The sequence below is a fragment of the Pinus tabuliformis genome, chromosome 5_1 (genome assembly GCF_031772625.1).
Source record: "Pinus tabuliformis cultivar Carrire ecotype Pingquan chromosome 5_1, CPIR1, whole genome shotgun sequence".
Lineage (NCBI taxonomy): Eukaryota > Viridiplantae > Streptophyta > Pinopsida > Pinales > Pinaceae > Pinus > Pinus tabuliformis.
In genome coordinates this window covers 776760685-776785585 of record NC_142305.1, presented here as the reverse complement: position 1 = coordinate 776785585, position 24901 = coordinate 776760685, and the positions used below count along the sequence as shown (strand labels likewise).

At 36.6% G+C, this 24901-nt stretch overlaps 2 pseudogenes; both read right to left on the bottom strand.

The window, feature by feature from the left end:
• Positions 1–10834: 10834 nt before the first annotated feature.
• LOC149167247 (uncharacterized) lies at positions 10835–19572 on the bottom strand (annotated as a pseudogene).
• Positions 19573–20450: 878 nt separating this feature from the next.
• LOC149167246 (uncharacterized) lies at positions 20451–21995 on the bottom strand (annotated as a pseudogene).
• Between the last annotated feature and the right edge of the window lie 2906 nt (positions 21996–24901).

The window sequence follows — 24901 nt, the reverse complement described above, 5'->3', positions numbered from 1 at the left end:
TATAACCTGCCCTTCGGGCAATCCCATCGCTATGTTTTAACGAGCCTAGCGATAGTGAAACTCATTCTCGTCTAAAGACAAGTTTGTTGCTATTTAATAATTTTAACGAGTCTAACGACAAGGATAACTCGGTCCTTTTCATTTTTAGAGAGTCTGAAAAGATACATAAAGTTAACTCCAAAATTCCTTTTTCGTCATCTAATCCCTTAAGTCCGAAAAAGTATAAAACAATACAAAAGGGATGAGTTTTCGATATATTTAACGAGCCGAACAAAACAAGTGCTCGATCTTTTTGTGCAATAATCCCTCAGGTCCAGAAAGATTAAAATTTAGAGGAGGGATAGCTCTTCCTGTCCTTTAACGAGCTGGAAGGCTAAAACTCGGCAATCTTTTCATATTTTACGAGTCGGTTGAAAAGAGCTTAAAGAAGACTCGTCTTTTGAGGAACGAGTGATAAACAAGGATAGCAACTGATTCCAGGTACAGGTTGGAATTTTCCAATCACGGCAGTGTCACAAGGATGGCTAGGTGAAATCACTCTTCGCAGTTGTTCCTCAAAATGGGTAAACAATCATATGGAGGTGAACGATCGGCCAAATGAAAAGTGGAGGTGGCGGGTGCAAACACGACCAAGGCTTTAACGGCTGATCAAATTACATTCACAGTGGTTATTTACCGGGATAGGTTCATTTTTTAGTTAAAAATGAGCTTAAACATTGGAGGAAAATTTGCTCACTGCTTATATTTATTTTTTAATGAGCATGAAGACCGCGTTAAAACTGCTCAGATCTTGCGTTTATTTTTTAACGAGCATGAACTTTATGCTAAAACTGCTCGATTACCCAGTCATTTGATAAGAATGTCTCATCAAGATTCTATTTTTTATGGAGCTTCATCTCACTAAGCTTTGCTCCCCATCCTTTCTTTATGCAAGTTCGGAAACAGCTAATCCTACGAGTTTAAAGGGTTAGACCTACAGGTTTAAAGGGAGGACCTAAAAATTTTAAAAATAAATAGTCGCCCCTTGCTTGCACTCCAAAAGGTTTGCATGCCCCCAGGTATAAAACAGAGTTTCAAGGTTACCTCTACTTACCCTCCGCCAAAACATTTGTTTTAATCGAGAGAGGCTTACCTCTTTCAGGTTACCCAAAGATTGTCTCGTTAATCTTTCAAACAAAACACTTCCTCGGCAATGTCTACCGAAATAAACAAAGGTGAGTGACGACCCCCGCCTCCTCACATAAATTTGACAAAAGAATCTTATTCCAGAACAACCCCTCTTCCAAATAACAGACGAGGTACGGACTAGTCATATTCTCCCGCGGAAACCTACCCTATACCCAAAGTTTTCCTGCCGAAGCAGACCAGGACGCATGCCCCCTGGGTTCCAGTCATATCCTCCCGGATTACTCGCGCTCATCAGGAGGACGGACCGTGGGTTGAGACACTTCTTGCATGAATAGACCATTTAGGGATGGCACATGACTATTTGCGATGCGTGATCCGGGAAACAAAAGTTGGTCCACGAGCTTGACTATTCTTCCTTCATGCAGAAAACACATTACTCTAAAGAGTGAGGAGAATACAGCTCCCATGCAATATATATAGTCTCATCCAAGGAGTAGGTTATAATCCAAGGGTCCTTGAATGACCATCACATTCATTTGAACGGTCTTCCCTTTCAATGTTATAGGCACATTGGGGAGGATCCCTAAAGGTCGACTGGTTCCTTTATCAAAGCCTGATAAACTTCTCATCTTAGGCAAAAGCGATGGCGAACCAAGCGCTTTCCAAGCAATAGAGGAAAGGATACTCACAGATGCCCCCTCATCAATGATAGTTCCAGCCATTACCATTCTGTATATTTGACAAATAATTCTGAATGGTACACTGGCTGGCAACCGGGGTCTGCCTAGTTGGTTCCAATCAAAGGACACAACCAGGTTGCTTGGTGGTGGGACCGAATATACGGCCGGATATCGCTCCGATGAACTTCATTCCTGCGATAAAGGAATGGTGGCATTGCCCCCTTGATCATCAGAGTCAGTGCTGATGAAGAGAATCTGGACGGTGTCGTCTTTATTCTCCTCTGTGATGGCGTCATTCGAAGATGGAGCCTCTGAAGGCAAAACCAGGTCAACTGCCGTATCAATCTTTTGACTTTCATTAGGCATGGATCCAGACAGTTCTTCTTCAATGACAGATGCTTCGGCTGACCACTTAAATGGCTCGGCCGGATTCTCAACTACTGAGGGACTTGGCAGGAGTCTTTGATATCCAGGAGGGAGATGCGCTCGTAAAATCGGGCGATCTTCCAGAACTCTTTTTGCCCTGTCTAAGAAGGGACAATGGTGGATGGCGTGATCGCCTTCACATAATCTGCAGGGAAATTTAGCTCTCCCGCTCTGTCCTGGAGCTTCGCTCCCACTAGTTGACGGTGAGCAGTCGACATGACTATCAGAGGTCGATGCTCCCGAATTGTGTAAACGGGGGGACCAGTCTCTTAGTATTCATGGGATACAGGGACAATCTCTATGGAAGTGGTCTCCCTTGCATATGATGCATGGCGATTTAGGCCTTACGAGTGCGGTGTGTGGATTTTTGTTAGATGACATTTGTTTTCCCCCAATCGCCTTAGGCTCCTTCTTCTTCTTTTCTTTCTTCTTCTTCTCCTTCTTCTTCTTAGGAGCTTAGTTTTTAATTCGACCAGTCCCTTCAAGTGAAGAGGAAGGAGGGGAGGAAGATGAAGTTGAAGGCTGGGAGGCAACTCTTGTCTGATCTAATTGTTGACTCGACTGTTCAGGAATGGTGGTATTCTGAATGACATTAGTTGAAAAGAGCCAAACTGGTAGGCCAATTGTCAGTCCTGGAAGAGACAATGTGGCCATGTGGGGCGCACCAACATCTCCCCAAGAGGAGAAGGGACTAGGATTTCCACCCAAGGGAACTCCTTGGTTGGTGTGCTCCATCTTTTCAACCTAAAGATCAACGCAGGATTAAAGGGTGATTGTTCCATTTAAAATAAATTGCTAACGACGCTTTTAGACACAACTTGCTTTTTCAGTTTTAAAGAGTCAAGAAAAGGCTAAATATGACTCTAGTCTCCTTCGATGTTTTAACGAGCCTGAAGTGACAAATTCTCGGATGGACTTTTTCTGTTATAGAGTCTGAAAAAGGCCAAAAGAAACTGATCTGGAGATCTAGGCAGAGGGTGTGCCAAACTTTTCGCAAAACCACAGAATACTTTTTATGGTACGGGTGGTCGATCTTCGTGAATGTTGTGTTCACTGCATTGCGATCAGTAGGGCGGCCGACACGGCTTCCTAAGGATAAAAGATATATGCCTATAGGGGTCTCCCAATATATACGCGACGGTACGTGGGAGCACAATCCGCACTAGCGCTACCGTCTCTCAGGAGGAATCACCCACCTTCTTCGAGATCGACAGTCACTAGGCTTAACGACGCCGGAACACGTCTCTAGCCTAGACCTCTATGTTGTGCGTTATGTTACAAAGCGTTGTTAGGTTCATTCAGTTTATTTTAGGTTGATCTTTTTAAATTTTGCCTTTCAAGGTTCACCACGAGATGTATGATACAAATTCCTAAATGCAGTCTAAGATGATAAGCAAGCTTTATTATCTTTCAACTTTTAAAATCCTAGCTACTAAGGGAAAAGAATAACACTATCTTTTCTCAAAGAGCAATCAGCACACTCTAATGCACTTTCCGTAAATCCAGCATGCAAACTATCAAATGCACAATGCAGGTGTTTGTTTTCCACTTTCTTAGTATAAATGCCTACAAAGAAAGCTTTTTGCACAACTTTGAATTTGCTTTTAAAATGATCAATACAAACAAGTTCACTTTCTTCAAAATCAACAACGGTAGAAGAGATTACAATCACTTTGTGATTTTCGAAATAAAGACTTGTTTTGACACTTTGAAAGAGACAAATTCAAACCAATAAGCAAAAGTAAAACTATAATCAATCTGAAAAACAACCAATGAACTCTCTTCTAAGATCACTATCAATCAGATCTGAATCAAAGGCTACTGGATGATTACTTTACTCATGCAAAGGAAGACTGTAAATGACGCCACAAACACATAAAAACACTTACAGTCTTTTTGTACAAAAATGAGGCGGAATTCAAGCAAAGGAAAGGGTTATTAGACTGGCACCTATGCTGGTTAAAGGCTGCAAAAACAGAGATCAAAACAAGGCAACAGAGGACAAAGAACCCCAGCTGCACAAGGCCAAACTGGTTCAGCGCAAGTCTAACACTGTCAGTTTGACATTCAGCGCAGGTAGCCCCTTCGGGACCTGCGTTGAAATGTAGACTGCCTTCACAGTGCCTGCGCTGAAGAGAGAAACTCTCATTTCCCTTGGTTTCTGGGTCACAAAATGCTCAAAATCAACTGTTTTAGGCCAAATCAAAAACACAAGCAAGGTATAAACAGAGGGATGCTTTGATAGGGTACTAAAGACTATCAAAAGGATCATCAAATCATTTGTGGATCTAGTTTAGATCATAGACAAGTCCAAAAAACTGGATCAAAGAAGCAACTTTTACTTTGCATCCGGGAAAGATGAAGTTCAATAGTTGTTGTCAAGTCTATGAAGTAAAAAAATGACGGAAACACAAATGAAATGAATAAACAAGTTCTTCCCCAGTGGAGTCGCCAATTTGTTGTGGGGAAAAATGCCTATGCAGGACGATCCTATCCACCTAAGGTGTGATAGCGCCTTAGCAACAAATGAATACAGCTATTATGATTTCTTCCTTTATGAAATGTGAAAGAGGGGAGATCGGCAGACTTACCGTTGTCTTTCAGTTGTCCCTCGAACTAGATCCTCTTCTCTTTGTGTGTCCACAGCTACTTGCCTCCTCGCTTGATCAAGAGAACAGCTACTTGAATCCCACGGGATCACAAGAGAACAGCTACCTGTGACAAGAGAACAGCTACTTGCGACAAGAGAAGAACACAATACAAAGGAAAATATACATATTCATAAATGATTCAGGATTAGAAGTAAATCAAATACACTAATGCAATCATACAAAATACACCAGCATATAGGAAAGAATCAAGATAGCTTTATTAATAAGTAACAGGGTTCAGGAAGAGATACAACCCATGGGGCTCCAATCCAGCATCTCCTTCCCAGCAGAATGGAATTCCTTCTTCAGCTCCCTTCAAAGCATTACACACCCAATGTCTCCAGCCACAAACCAACAACAATTCTTTGCAATTACCAAATTCCAGCCTTTAGATCTCATGGAGGAGAGATCCATATATAGATGTTTGGAGAGAGGATGAGTCAGCTTGAGATCTGACTAGTGTCCTCTCCCTCTATCAGTTCTTGAGTCCACTTGGAGGTTCTTGCTTCCACTTGGAGATTTGGAACCTCTTACTCATCACCAGTCGAATTCCTTGATGCAAGTGTCATTTTGGAAGCTTCCTGGGCATTGACACCTTGAGGAATGACTCTGCCACATGTCCAAACTCGCTCAGCGTAGGTAGCTAGTGTTGGAGTTGACATTCAACGTAGGTAGCCAGTGTAGCAGTTGACATTCAGCGCAGATGCTCAGTGTAGCAGTTGACATGATCTAGAATTGGCTTGTTTTTGAGTGTTTTCAGGTGGAGAACTTCTGTGAATTGCTGTGGTTGGTTTGTCTTGTTCCTCTAGGGGTAGGAACAACATGTTTAGGGACTTTCGATCCCTTAGATTATGGACATTTCATGCTCGAGGCTATAAGGCACAAAAATGTCTATAACACCTGTGAGTTGTTGTGCATTAATACGATTTGATATGAATTGGTTTGATGGAGTTGCATTCGTTGATTGTTATTTACTAATTCATTTGATGATTCAGTTGGTTCAGTAAGTGAGTGAATTGATAGGGTAATTGGTTTTAGAATTGTTATTTGATATTGGGCTTATATGATGGAAGTGGTTGTAGTCTAAAAATATGATGAAATGTGGCCTACAAGTATTGATGTTTTGAGTCAAGTGAATCTAGTATTAAATATTATGAAACATGGTCCATAAGAGATGCTAAGGATTAGAGCCTTCACTAAGAGAGTCAAAGCTTCATTTTAGTAGTAGCTGGAGAATTTTGTGCAGGGGGTGGGAGCTCCCTTCAGTTAGGAACTGGTAAACGAGATAAGGGGGTTTGAGCTCCCTTGTAGTGGGTGCTAGAGAACGAAAGAAGGTTGTAGCCTTTTGTAGGTGGGTGCATGCATACTAGTAAAAGTCTACGGAGCTACAAAATTGTAAAAGGTTTCATTAAAATAAGAAAGAATACAGACACAATAACATCGGTGGTTTTCTCCCACATTGGGTTTCCACCTAAAAATCCTAGTGTTCAATGTGTGTTGCTTATGTGTTGTGTTATCTTCTCTTTACTGCTCATAACTTCTACTTAATAAATAAAAAATGGCATAATGATGCACTAGTTAAATGTGAATAGTTCATGGAACATATGAAAAGTTAGTTAGTTTAATGTAGGAATTTTTTCTTCACAATAGTTGTGTACATATGCGGGTTGCATAAATAACAGTAACATGCAAAAATGTAAAATACGAAATGAAAATTTTGAAGTAAATTAAAATACAGATTCACCCATCGCCCGCCCCTTAGTATTTTTCCCAGCAATTGGTATCAAAGAAAGTCACTCCAATAGAAGCTTAACCGCTTAATAGTGGATCAAGGAAAATGGGAAAGAAGAAAAGTAAGAATGATGCTAAAAGGAAGAAGTCATTCCAAGAAAAATGTGAAAGAAGTACGTCAGATGAAGTGACAACTATTGATATTAGAAAATATTCATATTTACAAGAACCCCGCTTTCTATTGATCAGGAATGAAGAAGAATTATCAAGTACTCGCTTATCCATTTCCCTATTCATGTAATATTGATGATAGTGAATATGACAATGAATCAACTAAAATTTCTCTTATTGGTAAAACTGAAAACAATCATTCAAAACTAAAGGCCCTAGGAGAAAAAATTAAAAGGCTTAGAGATGAAAATAGAGATCATCAAAAGTTACCACAACTATTTGATGAAAGGGATTATACCTACAAAGAAGAGATTATCAGGTTAAAGAACGAGTTGAAATAAGGAAACAAAATTGAAGAAGGAATGAGGAAGCATTATAAGGAAAAGGAAGATCAATGTCAAAAGCTGTAGAATGAAGTAGCAACATTAAGAAATAAAGTGAATAAAGAAGACACACCAACCAAGGAACTTAAAGAAAGAACTAGTTACTATGAAGAACTTGAAGTAGAAATCACTCTCTCAAATTCGATCTTAAAAAGTCAAACAAAAAATATGAGGAAATTCTTAAATCATTTGAAGAACAAGAAAACAGACTTAAGAAGGAAATTATTGAGTTGAGAACTCAATTGGAAAAGACTAGAGGTGAAAAAGAGGTTGAGGTAAGTTAGTAGAAAAAGATACATAGTTAAGATTTCAAGATAGTTCAAAGATATTGCACAATATTCTTAGTAATCAAAGGTCTCCCTCCATTAAATCGGATCATGGATTTCACAAAAATATAAAATAAGATTGTGGAGGAAATTATAAGGTTATGAAAACAAATTCTAAAAATCCGGATAAAGAAATGAGAAGTCAACCAATCAAACAACCAAAGAAATAAATTCTTCAAAAGAAATCATTTTTTCCTATCTATACAAGTAATAATCGATTCTCTCCTTTACACAATAATGTTGAATATTTTATCTATCATAAATTTTGACACTTTGTAGCCAATTGTAGAAACACATTCACAAGAAGATCGTCAGCTCCTAGGTGCTCAAGATTATTTAAGGGTTATTGTTTTGCTTGCAACATGTTTGGTCACAAAGCTCATAATTGCAATAGGAGGAATATGAAAAAAAAATATTATGATTCCTCTACTACTTATTTTGGTCTTATAAAATGCTATACTTGTAACAAAGTTGGACATAAGGTCATTGATTGTAGGTCAAAAAAAAGAAAAAGGTGGGATAAGTTTCAACATAGAAAGTGCAAGAAAATTTGCACGAAGAAGGAACATCAGTCTAAGATGTAGAGAAGATTGTCCCTATTACATTCCATTACTCTTAAATCATAAATATAACAGTGACTACAGAAGCAATGTGAGGTACACAACCTCATGGAGAGAAGGTGATGATTATCACGTTTAAAGGATCAATAGTATATGATCTCAGGGGAGTTATGAATGAGTATATTAGTGATAGTTCTCTAGTTTGGTTTCGATATTCATTTGATGATCCTTATACTCATGAAATTTCATTAATGAAGTAGAAGTGAAAGGAACATGTATGATATTTCAAGGGGATCCGCAGTTATGAAAAGTCAACACTTTACTTTCTGTACCCAGATCTCATGAAGGACAAACGCGTACATATGCGAGTATTGATCTAGACAGTCACACATGTTTCTCTAAGATGAAGAAACAATAGGACAGAATCATGAGAGTTTTTGATATGTTTCAATCAGTTTCTATTTATCTTTCTAGTTTTAACATTGACTTGTTGCATACTTAGAAATGATGTTGGTTCATGATGGTTCATGAGTTACTACAATGTGTCATTGTTGTTTTGGTTCTTTAATGAATTTGTTGATTGATGAAGTGGATATAATCAAACTTGATAATGAATGGTTGGAATAGGTTCAGGGGGAGCATTTTTTATTCTTTTCATAGCACATCGTTGGCATTATAGCTACTTGAGCACTACCTTCTAAATGAAGATGTTTTCATGGTTCATTCATTACTTTCTAACATTGATATATTCTACATATATTGGTTGTTGATGTTGTTTCACAGTTCTATGTCTTATAATACTAAATTTTCTTGGTGATGCTTGAAAGCATGGGTCATATGTTGATTTCATTTGTCTTTGATGTAAAGTTCATGTAAAGAACCATGTTGTAAATCATTGTAAAATTTAGTCATGTATGGGTGATTAGGGTAAAGTCATTTAAGTATGTCACCCCATTATTTTGGGCATTTGATGTAATAGTGAGTCAAATATGTAACCCCATTGTGTTGGGTGATTGATGTAAGCATGGGTCCTTCGTGATAGGAAATGTCATATCTGATTGAGTCATAAAATCTTGTAAATCTTCGAGGTTTCAACATGTGCTAAGGGGGAGCACGGTCAGTATACAATCTTCATCTTCAGCACATCAATCCTACACTAATCCTCATTACACATGGGAAGAGAAGTCTTCATTCAACATTGGTCATCCCTTTTCCCTTGCTGTCAAAAGGGGGAGAAGCTTGGAAATTTGTCTTGGGAGAGAAGCTTGGTATGTTTACAGATGTGTCTGCAAGTATTTACAAGTGGTGGTGACCAAACACCAAAGTGGTTGCCATCAAGTCCAAAGGGGGAGATTTTTAGCATTATGGCTAATGTGTTTTCCTTGATGGCAACCTAATTGATAGAGATATCAACGAAGATGGTACAAGTGATATGAACAAAGGAATATCAGTTTAGACATAGATGGATGGTAAAGAGAAACTGTAAGAAAGTATTAGCAGGTCCAATTAAGAAAGGTTGTGTACATACGTGGGTATGATTTAGAACAATAGTGTATACCTTGTGACATATGATTGATCAGGGTTTGCAGTGAGATGATCTGATTTTTGTGATGAACAATATATGTTCTGGTTTATCTTTGAGTGGTTGTGCAATAATATGATCTTATAAGAATTGGTTTGATCTAGCTGCATTAGGTGATTGTTATTCATTGATTGATTTAATAATTCAGTTGGTTCAGTTAGTGAGTGATTTGATACATTGATTGGTTTCATAACTGTTATATGATATTGGGCTTAAATGATGGAAATGGGTCCTGTTAGCCTCACTCTCATGTGATGAAAACAAAAAATAAGTCCAAAACAATTAAATTAATCAAAATCAAGAAATTTGGATTTAATCCTACCTTTCTAGATTAAGTTTGTTCCTCATGGTTAGGAGTCGGTTTAGGCTTAGTTGGTTGAAAGATTCTCTCCAAATTGTTAGGCTCCTATATTAGTGTTTGGTTGAGATATTTGCTCAACCATAATGTCCAAGATAGACGTACTATCTTGAGACAAACTTCCTCATGTATTTATTTGTACTATTACCATTCTTTGTACATTAGATTACACTATGAGAGCAATATAGTGAGGCTCTGAGGCCTTTTCCGCCATGTCTAGTTTGGGTATATTTTTGCTATTTACTTTATGAGTGTTTTATTAGTTATTAAATTTCTTCATGTGGTATCACAGCAAGGTTGGTAGAATATGGAATATACATTTGTGCAACACTGAAGAGTGAGTTGATCAGAGCTTCCGAGTTTATCTAATAAGAATTCTGTGTGCTGACTTGTTTTGAGTCAAGTTATTGCATAGTTAAATCATAATGTGGTTTGATGCGATCTAGTGAGCACATCGTCTCGTGAGTGTGACATCATCATGTAATATTGTATGGAAGGAGCATGGATTTCAAAGAAGTGAGGTCCATCAGCGAAACGCTGGAAGGAATTCAGAGTTTGCAGACATGCATAAGCTCAATGTCATTCCCATCTCTAGTTTTGTGCATTTAGCATTAGCAAAAAACCTACCCAACAATATTTTACTTCTCTGTTATAGATAGAGAGCTATGGAAAATTGACTGTATGCCTTGTTGGTTACGCGGTCCGCAACATGCTCCATTGATGAATGGGTTCAGTAGAATGCAACGAGCTTGCATTATAAACACCCCGAGTTTAAGGTGCTACCTACGTGGATCTGTGCCACCTGTGTAGACAGTCCCATCAAAGTTTTTTTTTTTAGCTAAGAATTTTTGGAGGTTGGATTTTCTTGAGACCCCTCTGCATATAGATGGATGTGTTTGGGATGATCTGTTCGCGAAGGTACTTGCACATTAGCTAGGATTTCCGCCATTGTAATTTCTAACTGAGAAACATTTGAATGGCCAGAGTTCACATTGAGCATCGAAGCTGCAGTGTGAGATGCCTGACTGTTGCCTGTATGAGTTCTCCTCACCAATATCCATCGCGGTTGTGGAGGCTGGATCTTGTTTCTCTAGGAATTTATGTTCTATAGTAGTAAACGTGACTTTGTTTTGTAAATCATTTGTGTGCACAGAGGTGACTATGGTTGGTAAATAATCCTCCATATTAGATGCAACATGAGGCACAAATTTTGACTCTTGTCCCAGCAATTGCATTGATTGAGATACAAATGGATTATCAGAACTTCCACCACCTGAGGTAGAAGAGTCCTTCAAACTAGCTGCAATAGCAGCCATCAATTCTGGATCTTCGTAATCTAATGTATTTTGCAAAAATTTGAAGGGTCTATCAAATGAATCTGCTTAGTAACTCTGAACTTTTTAGCTCCCAAGGCTAGCAGTTATATCAACCCTCAACTGAGACTCTTCATTATTCAAGTTATTCCTGGTTGAAGTTGCCCCACTCGTCATCTCAATAGTAGATGATATATTTGGCATGTACTCTTTTTCTATTTCACGAGAGAGATTGTGTGTCATTGCCACGGATTTGGTGATCCTTTATGCGTCATCAGGAGTCAACCATTGTCCATAAGCATTACTAGTTTCAGAACTGGAGACAGGGCAATCCCTGGGAAAATTGCCTCTAATAAGGAAGATGCTCCAGCCTGCACCTTTAAGCATATCCAAGTAGGCAGAAAGGTAGAACTTGGAGAGACATTCAGGAGCAGGATAGAAGCTATTGAAATTTTACCACTCTCCACCTAATTTCCTGATACAGAACCATTGATTCTCAAGGTGACAAATAAACCCATATTCATTCTAAGGATGAGCCAACTCGTACCAAAGTTCCAGCGTGAGCCTGTCTAATGGATGCGCGTGTAAAGTATTGGCTAAAGTCTCTACAACAAAATCACTTTATAAGCTGTGTGCTATTTTTTTGAAGAAGGGAACGTGCACAAAATTTTGATTTTTGAATTCATTTCACTTCTTAAGTTACATCATAAAGTGATTTTTTTATATAAAGTAATATCAAGCCTTTGGAGGAATAAGGACATGTTTTAATATTTTGGAGTGATAAGTTTTGGAGAGATAAGGAGTATTTGTATTTTTTTTGTGTAATGGAGTAATAAGTGATTTTTGTGAATTCATAAGATGAATATTCAGTATTTGGAGTGATAAGTGAAAGTCATTATTGTAATTCACAGTAATATTTTACTTTGAGAGCAATTGAGTCAATGCAGGCAGTTTTTGAAGACAATTTTCTTCCAAAGTTTGCAAGTGTGACATTCTCATTGAGAATTTTCCATGACAAAGTTGTGACATTGAAGAATGATGTACTCCAGTAATTAATAAAATCATAATTTTTGTGGTGCTTGTTCCTAGATCTTCCCGAAATTGAATAAGGGAATATTAAGTATGTGCATGACTTGTGTTCATATTATCAAAACGCTCTCCTTGTATTATGCTTAAACAACTACATGCACATAAGCAAGCTTAAGCATAATAATGTTTAATCAAGCTCCTGTGATCAAGATTAAGTACAAAAGCACAAAGCGTCACATCATCAACTTGATAAGATGATCTTCCAAGAAAGCACATTTCACATTATCTAATCAAATCAATCAAGTTATGGATGCTACAAAATCAAGCATTTCAAGCCAAGATGACATCAACATCATCAACACTTTTTGTATCACTTACAGATAAACATTTTTAAACTGAATTGTACGGGTGCATTCTCGGTTGTAACCGACACCCTAATTTGAATTGTTAAGGTGAATACATTAAGTCAAGTAAGTCTTCAACTGAGTCATCAATATTGAACTTGTCATTTGTCTCTTGGGTGCATTTTCGACAGTGTTCGACACCCTTCCTTTTTTAAAATCAGCACATTTAGTGAGTACATTCAAGAAAGAACAAAGTGTCAGTAATCATTCAAGCAAGTTCAAGCAAGAAATCTAGCAAGCAATCATCATCAAACGAGTCTGAATTCTACTATGCTATTCTTCAAGTGAGCATCAAATAAATCCAGTGTTTAACGCAAGTGCAATAAGCAATAAATCAAGGGATTGTGTCATTCAAACAACAAAGAAAGCGCGCGTGTCATTCAAACAACCAAGCAAGTGAGCATGTCAAAATCAAGTGCGAAAGTTAAAAGCACAACATCTAAAACAAATGAGCCAGTCTGAAGTTTATTGAAGCATTCAATCAAAGTGATCGTCATCAAGCGAGGGTGAAATCAAGAGTTCAAGCAACCAAGTTATAAAACTCTAGAAAGTGTTTAAAGAATCAACAATAAGAAACAGTACAAGCGAGCCTGAATTCAAAATGAGCAAGATAACATGGCGACACACATTCAACTGTGCCAAATTATTAACAATTTGATTTTATCATCAGTTGGTGACATGGTGAACATCAACAAAACAACTCTTGCTGATATTCAAGTGCATCTTCAACATGCACATGAAATGATTGTGTTCCTTCAACTAGAGTTGCAACTACAAAGAATTGAGTTACTAGAGAAGAGTGATGCTTCCAAGTCTTTAAACAATACGAATACAGTTGATGATTCCAAGTCACTGATCCAACCAACTTCAAGTGTCGAAGTGGTCCCTGATCTAGTTCAACTTTCTTCCAAACCAATCATCAAGCCATGGGAATAAATCCAAGGGAACAAAAATCGACGAGGCTTAGGATATGTCAAAGATGACACAAAATTACATATCCCATATTATTCAAGGCCCATTAAGTTTTTCAGTGCAAGGTTTCTTGCACAAATCACATTGGCTAGTTCTAAGAAAGTTGAAGACAAACATAAATACACAAAAACTGAAGTTGCAGTCAAACCAAAATGCCTTCATTGTCAAAGAATCGGTCATCTGGAAGATCAGTGTTTTGATCTCCATCCTTGTCACCATTGTGGCAAGTCAAATCATTCATCAACACAATGCAGCAAACAACAACAATTAACCATATTGAAGATCAATTATTCATGGATTGATCCCTGGAAATGGTCATCCACGGTGAGAAGATTGTATAATTTTTACAATCAAATTCACTCACACATATTGTAGCCAACAGTAAAAATGAAGATGGTACTCTCGTGCAGTTGAACGGGGGAGTACACCAATGAAACACTCCTACACCTGAAGGGGGGGAGTTCTGAAATAATTTGAAGAATATTGTCTCTCCTTTCAGCTACCAAAGGGGGGAAATGTTAATGAAATTGACAGTGGTTGTCAGACTAAAAGTCTCGACAACATCAGAAAAGCAGCCAGTGGGCATTTTCATCAGTGAGTGAGCATCAACAAATTCGTCAGTGGGCGATCGATAGCAAAGTCAGCAGTGAGCAGTTTTCAAACACAGCAAAAGAAACAATGAGTTATTTTTCACCGTCATCAGCAAGTGGGCGATCTCTCATAAACAAATTCACCAGTGGGTGTCATCAATATTTTATCAGTGGAAAAAGGATGTTGATTAAAAGCAAAGGACAGATGGATCCTTTTGCAGCTTGGCACATGATGGAGTTGTCAAGCAAAATTTCAGAGATGACTCAGACTGGCAGTTGACTCATGTTCTCTTCGGATTAGAGTTTTTTCAGCATCCAACTTTGGCAGTTTTCCAGGCAGTGTTTTTTGAGGACAACAGTTTCAGCATGAGAACTTGGAAGATGGTTCCTAGTTCTTATTTTGGACTTATCATTGAGGAGGGGGGGGGATGTTAGCCTCACTCTCATGTGATGAAAACAATTATAAGTGCAAAACAATTAAATTTAATTAAAATCAAGAAAGTTGGATTTAATTCTACCTTTCTAGATTGAGTTTGTTCCTCATGGTTAGGAGTCAGTTTAGGCTTAGTTGGTTAAGAGATTCTCTCCAACTAGTTAGGCTCCTAGATTAGTGTTTGGTTGAGATATTTGCTCAACCATAGTGTCCAAGATAGATGTACTATCTTGAGACAAAATTCCTCATGTATTTATTTGTACTATTACCATTCTTTGTACATTGGATTACATTATGAGAGGAATACAGTGAGGCTCTAAGGCATTTTCTGCCATGTTTGGTTTGGGTATATTTCTGCTATTTATTTTATGAGTGTTTTATTAGTTTATTAAATTTCTTCAGTCCAACATGAAAATATGATGAAATGTGGCCTACAAGTATTAATGCTTTGAATCAGGTGGATCTAGTATGAAATATTATGAAATGTGGTCCACAAGAGGTGTTGAGGGTTAAAGCCTTCAGTGAGGTAGTCAAAGCTTCCTTCCAGTAGTAGCTAGAGATTCGTTTTGTATGGGATGGGATATCCCTTCTGGTAAGATCCGACAAACGAGATCAGGGGGTTGGAGCTCCCTTACAGTGGGTGTTGGAGAATGAGAGAAGGTTGTAGCCTTTTGTAGGTGGGTGCCTTATACTGGTAAGAGTCCTCGTTAGTACAAAATTGTAAAAAAATTCTTTAAAATAAGAAAGATGACAATGACAATGGTGGTTTTCTCCCACATTGAGTTTCCACCTAAAAGCCCTATTGTTCTATGTGTTTTGCTTATGTGTTGTGTTATATGATACTCAATGCTCATAATTTCTGCTTAATAAATGAAAAATGACATAATGATGCACGGGTTAAATATGAATAGTTAATGGAACATATGAAAAGCTAATTAGTTGAATGTATGCAGTTGTACTTCACAAGAGTTGTGTACATAAACGGATTGCATAAATAACAGTAGCGTACATAATGCAAAATAAGCAATGAAAAGTTTGAAGTAAATTAAAATACAGATTCACACTCCCCCTGCTCCTTCCACTCCCACTCAGTGTTTTTCCCAAGAGATTGATCAATGGAATGTTATTCTCAAATACAAGTTGATTGGTCATAAATTTTGAAGAAAAATTATGTTACGTTCAAATAACTTGTTAGCATCTTTTAAAGCAGTAGATTTTCACTTGCTCAATATATTTAGGTTCTAAATTTTCCATCATTAACATTGTTTCCCTGTGTTCAAAGAAACTGAACTCTTAACCAATAAGAAGTAGTTTTAAATCTTATTCCACCCAAAGAAAACAAAAAAAACTACTTCACAAATTATAAACTTCATAATAACATCCAACTAAATGTAAGAACATATTTTGGTATTAATCACATAAATATCCTTGCATCTTGTCCTGATGATAAACCACACTGGATGGTTCGAAAGACGTTGACAAAAAGCTTTTATATGATTAATACCAAAAAATGTTTTTACATTTATATTTATGCATCACAGAAACTTAAATTCAAAAACATCCAACTAAATTAAATACTACTTAATTATTTTTATTTTTATAATTTTTTATTAATTCTCTTTAATATAAATATTTATTTAAAATTTAAAAAAAATAATTAACTCTAAATAAATTTAATATAAAATAAAATAAATATCCAACAATTTACTCCATCTCCACATTCCATGATCTACACATTGAAGATTTTGCATTAATTTTTAACATCATATAAATTTGTGTAGTGTATGGAAATCTATGAGTCTGAAAACTCTCTATTATAACGATCTTAACTATCTCAATACAATGTGCCCCAGCCTATAAAGTAAAATCAACTGAAATTTGTAAAGTAAAATTAATTAAAATAAAATAATATTAAAGAAAATAAAACAATTTTATACTCTAGTCTCTCCATCCTATGAGTTACACATTCACTTGATAAAATAAAATTGTTGGTAACATATAGAAACCATTGAATCTGAAAAATCTCCATTAGAGTGGTTTGTAATGATCTTAACAATCTCAATACACCCTGTCATGGCGGGCAAGGTACGTAGCGCTCACCCCGGTAGAGTGGGGCTTTTAAATATAAATGTATTTATTTTTTAACTAAGGAGTTGTTTTTGGGGTTTTTAAGTATAAATCTATTTATTTTTTAACTAATGAGTTGTTTTTAAGTGTAATTTTTTAGAGTTTCTGGTGAATTTTTGGCTTTGGTTAAAATATTAATAGTTAAATCTTGATTTGTGTTGTATTTTTATTGTATATATGGATTCAAAATCTTGAATTTTTTTTTTTGGCATTTCCATTGTGCAAAGTTCACCCATCAAACTTGTGATTTGAATAAATCTCTAACAAATTCTAAACAAATTAGATAGAAAAATAAACCAGAAAACTTTTCAATAAATCACACTTAAAAACAACTCATTAAATAAAATATAATTTTTTTATTAATAATTATTGATATATATTTACAAAATATTATAATTTATTTATTTTGAAAATTTTAAAAATGGTACCGTGTCTGTCACTTCTTCTCAATGCCTCTCACCTTAAAGAAAACATAATCTAATCGTGGGTCATGTTGATTAATATTTACTTTAAATATCGAAGAAAAAGTATACTAGCAATTGCCCCAAAAGGTACAAAGAGAGGCCGATAGGATTATTAAATTGGAATTGTTGAATTTTTCTAGAAGAGATGTTGGTTCAAGTATCTTTCTGGTTGTACTCTTTGATCCTTTGTTAATATGGAATCAATAAAATTTTCATCAGAGTAGACTACTTTGATCCAAAACACCCAAAAGAACATAATAAACCCTGAACACGTCAAATATAAATGAGGAGCACAATTCCTAAGAAGAATAATGATAAGTTGTACTATGAATCCTCAGATACTAGGAGAATAACTCCTAATACCCAAAATATTGCAATATCAAATGATCATAGACAATTGTGCATGTCAATGATCATAATAATATCATATATTTACACCAAATATATACTAATTCTCAGCGATTACTAGTGTAGTTCCAGTTCCAGGACTCCTTAAATTCACTGGAGGGCCATAACAATTACCTACCTTCTAGGATTACTTCATTCCAAAAGCATAAGATCCAAATTACTCAAAAAAGTATGACAAGGAATGATAGACAAATATAGATGGAGAGTACAGCTCCCAAGAATAATAATAATGATAACTTAAAGAAAAATTTCTAAGATACTAAGAGAATATAACCCTTAATAAGTTATAACCCAAAATATCATAATTTTATTAGATAGTATAGAACAGTAAATATGAATTGACTATAATAATCTCCTATATATACTAATTCTCAACCATTACTCACATAGACCAAATTCGCAAGGATATCTACCCTTTGCTTATACAAGAGACCCTTATATTTGCTAGAAGACCATAACATAGACCCGTCTTAATATATTCCAGTGGTTTAATGATTAACATAAACATTGAGTTTACAAATAATGACAGCCACGAAATACTAAATGTTTTATCAAACATGCAGGAGAGGTATTTCTGCTGCCAAATCAAAACATAACTGGAGGTGACAATGCCAAACAAATAGCAATAAATGGTTTGAAAACTCAGTACAGTTGAATGGAAATGGCATTAAACAACAAGCATTCAAAATATTTCCTGGAATTCTTATTGCAAGGTCAAATAGAACACGTTCAAGCATGAACCCCTTACAACTACAGTAACTAATTTGGATGATAACAATTAACCTACCAATAAGAAATGTCAAAAACAGTTAGGTTGCCTACAAAAAGTTAAATAGGCAAATAAGAATCGTTCAAGATCCACAACAGAACTAAAACGAAAATGGTGAAGCCCTTGCTGAACAAGGGCAATTACAAGCAAGTCCTTAATAAAGCTGAAACCACAAGTAAATTGCAGGGCTCTGGAATTGTTAAAAGATTCTCCAAGGAATTAGAACAACCATTGTACCTATTTATCTTTTTGTAAGTCTATAATGCCTATATTTATTTCGTAAAGGGGACATCCTTGGACACAGAGTCCCAATCTTGAAGGATATCCTCAACATCCTGGACATGGGGAATAATGTCGTCTGCAATTGATAGGGTGACAATCGTCAAAGCCTCTCTTAAATTGTGGTATGTATGAATTGTCTTCATCCTTTATTCCCTAACAGCGTAATTCTTCCCATGTAATTTATGGCAGTCAGAAAGCATTCCTCCTTGTGTAAGTCTTGCCATAACTGCTCCTTCCTAGACGCATATCAGTTTTAATAAACTCTCAACCCTGTGTGTCGGTTTCAACTCTTTGGAGAAAAGCAAGGACAGAGAATCTAGTCCTGACTTCAAACACCAAAACCCAATTTATTTTTGTTGTACTATGAGAGCATTTACTGAACTGTTTCACCCTGTTAACCAGAGGTTTCAATGTGTGACCATCAAAGCAAACAACACTTTCTGTTTAATAAATTTACTCTCTTATCATACCAACAATCTTGCAATGCTACAAGCAGCAATGATTTTCTCCAATCAGCAACATGAAAATAACATATACGATATCTTCATATTTTTCCTCTTTGTTTTCTTGATGATAAAGTTTTAAGAATACCGTGAATCTGAAGATATGACCTGCTGCCTCCAGATAGCAGTAAACATGAATAGCATCCAAGGACAGGAGCAACAACGAACTCTACCATCAACTTTTTCCTCTTTGTTTTTTTGATGATCAAGTTTTAAGAATACCTGGAATCTGAAGAGACAACCTGTTGCCTTCAGATAACAGCGAACATCAATAGTAGTCATTGGATAGGAGCAACAATGAACTTGTGTAATCAGCATCTGGTCACAAAAGCCTCCAGAAAACAAACCAAAATGATGATTTTTTCAGCAGAAATGTATTCTTATTACCATTAACTACTTCTTCATGATGGCAGCAACATCATCTTCTGGAGTGGTCTCTTCAATGTTTCATATTCTAAAGCAAAAATGGTTCCCTAGTTATTTTAACTTTTCATAAAAATGAAAAAAATTTAGCAGAAGTGGCAGATTCAATAGCAATGGTAAGGAACCTCAAATACGGAGAAATGCTTTGTGTGACATTATCAAATTCTACACCTGGAAGGCCTTTGCTTCAAAATTTTGCAATCAACAACCACAAAATCAGCAGCCACACCAATTGGAAAACCACACAAGTATCCATCAGATGCAAAATTGTTGTAGTAAACACAATTTATCCAGCACATAAAAAACGCAATGTCACCTCAGCATTCTTAAAGCATCATTTCATCTGTTCATTATACTATTAATCTATTCATCTGTGCAACTTACAAAATGACAGTACGATTTCCAAACATCATAATGGAAATAAAAATACAAAGAACTGCAATAATTTAATGGAAACCCAATGTTAGTGTCTACAATAAATTAAGCCATGCAATTCATCTTAACTCAAACGTACAGCTCAAACATATCATTATTAATGCTGCTGCACCAATCTTCAATATGCTAGCTCCAATAAATGCCACTGATAGGCTGACAAAAGGTCTGCACATCATGACAATCAACTGCAGAAGATTTTTGTTGGAAATGATATCTCTACCATTGTGTAGCTGTGATACCACATTGATTTTGAGCATGAATGTTATCACAGTGAGTAATAAATGTGCTGTTATTTTCTGAAATGTGTTTTAACAATTAGCCTTCCATTTCTTCATCTTCGTGCTCATCATCCTCGAGTGTAAGATCACCAAGAAGCTCATCCAAATGTATAGAAGGAACATCTTCACCATCCGTCATAGACACTGTATCCGCTCGCTGATAATTTTCATTTCTGTACAATGCAATCTTGGATCGCATCTCCTAGTCTTCCTCCAGTTCATCCAAAAACTTTCATAGTCCTCACATTCCTTCGCATCCTCCATTCTGCCTCTGGAAGATGGTTCAACCTCCATGGGAAATGTCTTAAGCTTCCAAGGCCTAGGCTTGCCCCACTTCTTCTGGCGCTTCTCTTCATAACTTTTCTTCACCAAAACCACATCTGGAAGATTAAGTCCTTTGTATTTATCTAAATCCACATCATTAGTATTTGCACCATAGAGATCAAAACCAAGAGCATAGTCACCAGGACTTAAAAGATGGCCCAGATGAGTTTTCACTATAAAAATAGTGTCATTATTTCCAAATTCTGAAACACGGGGTACCTTTGCCTCTGCCAATGAATACTTGATACCACCCACAATAGTCAAACCCATCTCAACTTCAATATCCAATACAATATATTGAGCCAACTTCCAGTTTGAAAGGAGAGGCTTAAAAGGAACCCTCCAATACTAATTGGTGTCCATAAAAGCATGACTCGAAGTAAATGGGTCAAGTAGCATAATATGGGTACTCACTTTTGTGCACAGAACAAGGGGACCTAAGTTACCCAAGTCTGCCACAACCTTTAGAGGGAGGCAAATCAAATCCTCCTTGCAAATAGGGTAGATCTGAACAGAGAAAGTGTACTTATAATTGTATGTATTGCTCTTTGAATCCTGAGACACAAGTTGTTTCTCATTGTGATTCAAAATAGGCACCACATTGCCCAAAAAGCTCACAAACCTAACTGCATGACTTCTATTAGCAAAGAAAAAATCAACACCCTCGTGCACTTGTTTAACATTGACTACCTGAGCAGCTCCACCGTGCTTAAGAATCAACTGTTCCAGATAGAACAACGTTCTCCTGTGGCTAACATGCTACCGGACTTGCACAACAGTCACGTACTGATTTGGGTTGGACTGAACCCTTGTACAGTCTTCACACATATGATCTTGTTGAACATATTCAACAATGTAATCCTATTCCAATATAGCCCCATTGAGCACTTCCTTCTGTATTCGCAACTTGACCTTGATTCTCTTAGAATGGAGTTTGGTCCATATGAATTCAACATGTAGAAGCCTAACCTTGTTCAAATTCTTGAGCCTCTTAATGCAAAATGTTAAGAGTTCCTTGGATTCTAATTGGGCTTTTATCCATGTTTTGGGGCACTGTAAATACGAATTACATTCAGGGCAATGAACGACTGTTACGTGTTTTTTTAGACCTTGTGTGGTATCCACTTGGGTTCGTATACAATTAACACACATGTTTGCTGCGTTGGGTGGCATGGAAATACCGCACATACAGCACAGTACTCGACCCGTGGTCTACTGTACTGTAAACATATCATCCATTGGACCCTCGGACATTTCTACATCGTTTCAGACCGCAAAATGAAGGAATCTGCATAATGTTTTAGCACAGGAAATGTAAAACAAATAAGGCAGAGAACAGACTTACTCCAAACACTTAAGCGATATAAGAAAAACAAGATTTCAAGTATTTAAAGATAAAATGCATTAGATGTTTTTCATAAAATAAAACTCTAAAACCTACCACTATGTAAAGGCCGAGAAGAATTAACCGCTAGATTTTTCTACCGTGATCAATTCAGAGCCTGAAATACAGAAATTTAAAATGGCTTTTTGTAGATCCAAAAAATGTCGGTAAAGGGTTAGTTAATTCCAACCTGGCAGATAACAGATAGGTCAAATTCCACCCTAAGAACTTGAAATGCCCTGCAAACAGCGGTGGAAGGATTTGATAAAACCTATAAACCGAAAATGGCCACGACAGATGGGTAAATGATTTATTTTGTAGAGCAAAGAAAACTCAGCGAGAATGGAGCAAACCCCGCATCAACAATACAACGCTGTACTGATCAGGTATCGCTCCAAATAATAAGGTCATTCGATTGGGAGATGATTGGTTCGTCGCTACATTCCATGATATGATATGACTCGAGGATACGAATGAAGAAGTGGACAGTAGAGCAACAACGTCCATCATACCCTCATTCAGCTGTGCATCATCTTCATCAATAATTCATTAACAAAACACATAAGAAGAATAAGAAAACGAAGAATGGCCATCATCTTAGGATCACAGTAGCAGTAGAGCTTAGAAGAAGAATAAGAAGTTAAAGCACCTCTGCCGATTCAGAAAAGAAGAACAGCGGTCGCGGGTTCGATTCCTCGCAGCGTAAAAACAAAGAAGAAGAAGGCTGCCCCCTCCCTTCTCCTCACGCTTTTCGTTTTTGCAACGGCTCGCCTGCAAACAATTGGGCAGAGGCAGATTTAATCTCTAACAAATTCTAAACAAATTAGATAGAAAAATAAACCAGAAAACATTTCAATAAATCACAGTTAAAAACAACTCATTAAATAAAATATAATTTTTTATTAATAATTATTGATATATATTTACAAAATATTATAATTTATTTATTTTGAAAATTTTAAAAATGGTACCGCATCCGTCACTTCTTCTCAATGCCTCTCACCTTAAAGAAAACATAATCTAATCGTGGGTCATTTTGATTAATATTTACTTTAAATATCAAAGAAAAAGTATAAGATAAAAGGAAATGCATATTTTTGTCATGGCAAGCCGACCCCACCTTCAGTTTGTGCTATCTTGCAGACATATATTGCATTGATGAACCAACATTATCCGAAATCCCACCAAGAGGCATAAGTCTCAAGTTGGGGTTCATTCTCTTAGCTATGAGTGTTCCGATCTGAGATGAGATGACAATGAGATTTGGATTCATCCACATAAAAGGAAGCTATGCACGAACAATTTTTTAAGTAGTAGTCTGAACATTTTTCCATTGTAGACGTATAAAGAGGAATGGTATCCCTAATACCAGTTACAACAGTATTTCATTCCTGCAAGAGAAAGCATCTTCCGGCTTCCATCAACGTTGGCGCAACTGGGTTTCTTAGATAATTCATGGCTTGATACCTTGAATTTTTTTCACTCACTAATTTTTTTAACACGCATCCTTAAATAAAATTTTGAACTATGAAGTGATGGTAATCCACCCTAAAAATTTTGACCTATGAAGTGAGGGTAATCCACCGTGTACGTTAGGGTAGAATAGAGGTGGTGGGGTATTCTTGTAAATCATTCTTTGATGTGAAGGTCATCTGTTTGAAATTCTAGGAAAAAATCTAGCCATGTAAAGAGTTGACCGAGGCTAGATGCAATCCTAATTGATTTTGACAACTTAGATGTTGGACTGTGACAACAAAGTAATGGAAATAATTTAATTATGGGTAAATTTGGTTTATTACCTGTCAATGAGTGGTATAACGAGAAGGAATTATGTAACTAAGTAAGCCCATATAAATTGGGATTTCACTTGAGACTTGTAACCATGGAGAACTATCTTTGATTAATAAATTCCCAATCCGTTGTCCCGTGGATGTCTCCTTGATACACTGTGAAGGTTTTACCAAGTAACTTTTGTGTGTTCTTGATTTCCATTCAGTTTTTCCTCTGTATATTTCTTGTTGTGTGTTTGTTTAATGTCTCTTTAGACCAACAAATGGTATCAGAGCAAGATGGTTAAGAGAGCAGTTGGGTCCTTACTTGCACTGTTGAGGTCTGCAACCAGTGTGAAAGCCGCCATTTGAAAGTCGTGAAGTCTGTATAATTTTATTTTTTTAAACAAAGGCAAAATCTTTGTGAAGATAAAAAAAAAAAAAAAACAGAGCCACCGAAAAGTCTATTGTCGCCAAAGAAAATGAGTCATTGAGGTCATTGAGAAAAGAGGAGAAACACCCCTGTAGAACTGTTGTCGAAGAGAAGGAACCTCGCAGCTCTGCTACTACCGCCTCCTAAGAAAGCTAGAACTAGTCTCTCAATTGTTGAGCGAGCCTTCGAGAGTTCGTGGAGCTGACCAATTGATAGTCAAGGGCCACAGAATGAGTCGCCAACATAGTCTGCTTCAAGCCTGTTGTTTCTGAAGTTGTTGGAGGAGGATTTAAGGATTTTTTGTTGTGATGCCTATGCTCTTATTCCTAAGAATCAACGCTCAAAATTAGATCCAAAATCAAAATGTTATGTCTTTATTGGGTATGATAATGCAGTGAAATAATAAAGGTTGTGGGATCCTTCTTCGCGGAAGATAGTATTTAGTAGAGATGTAACATTTCATAAGTCTTCTCTTCTAAAATCAGATGCTGAAAAAATTGAATACGAACAGGTATCGCCTAATCAACAAATTCAAATGGTGACTAAACCTTTTCCAGAAAGTTGA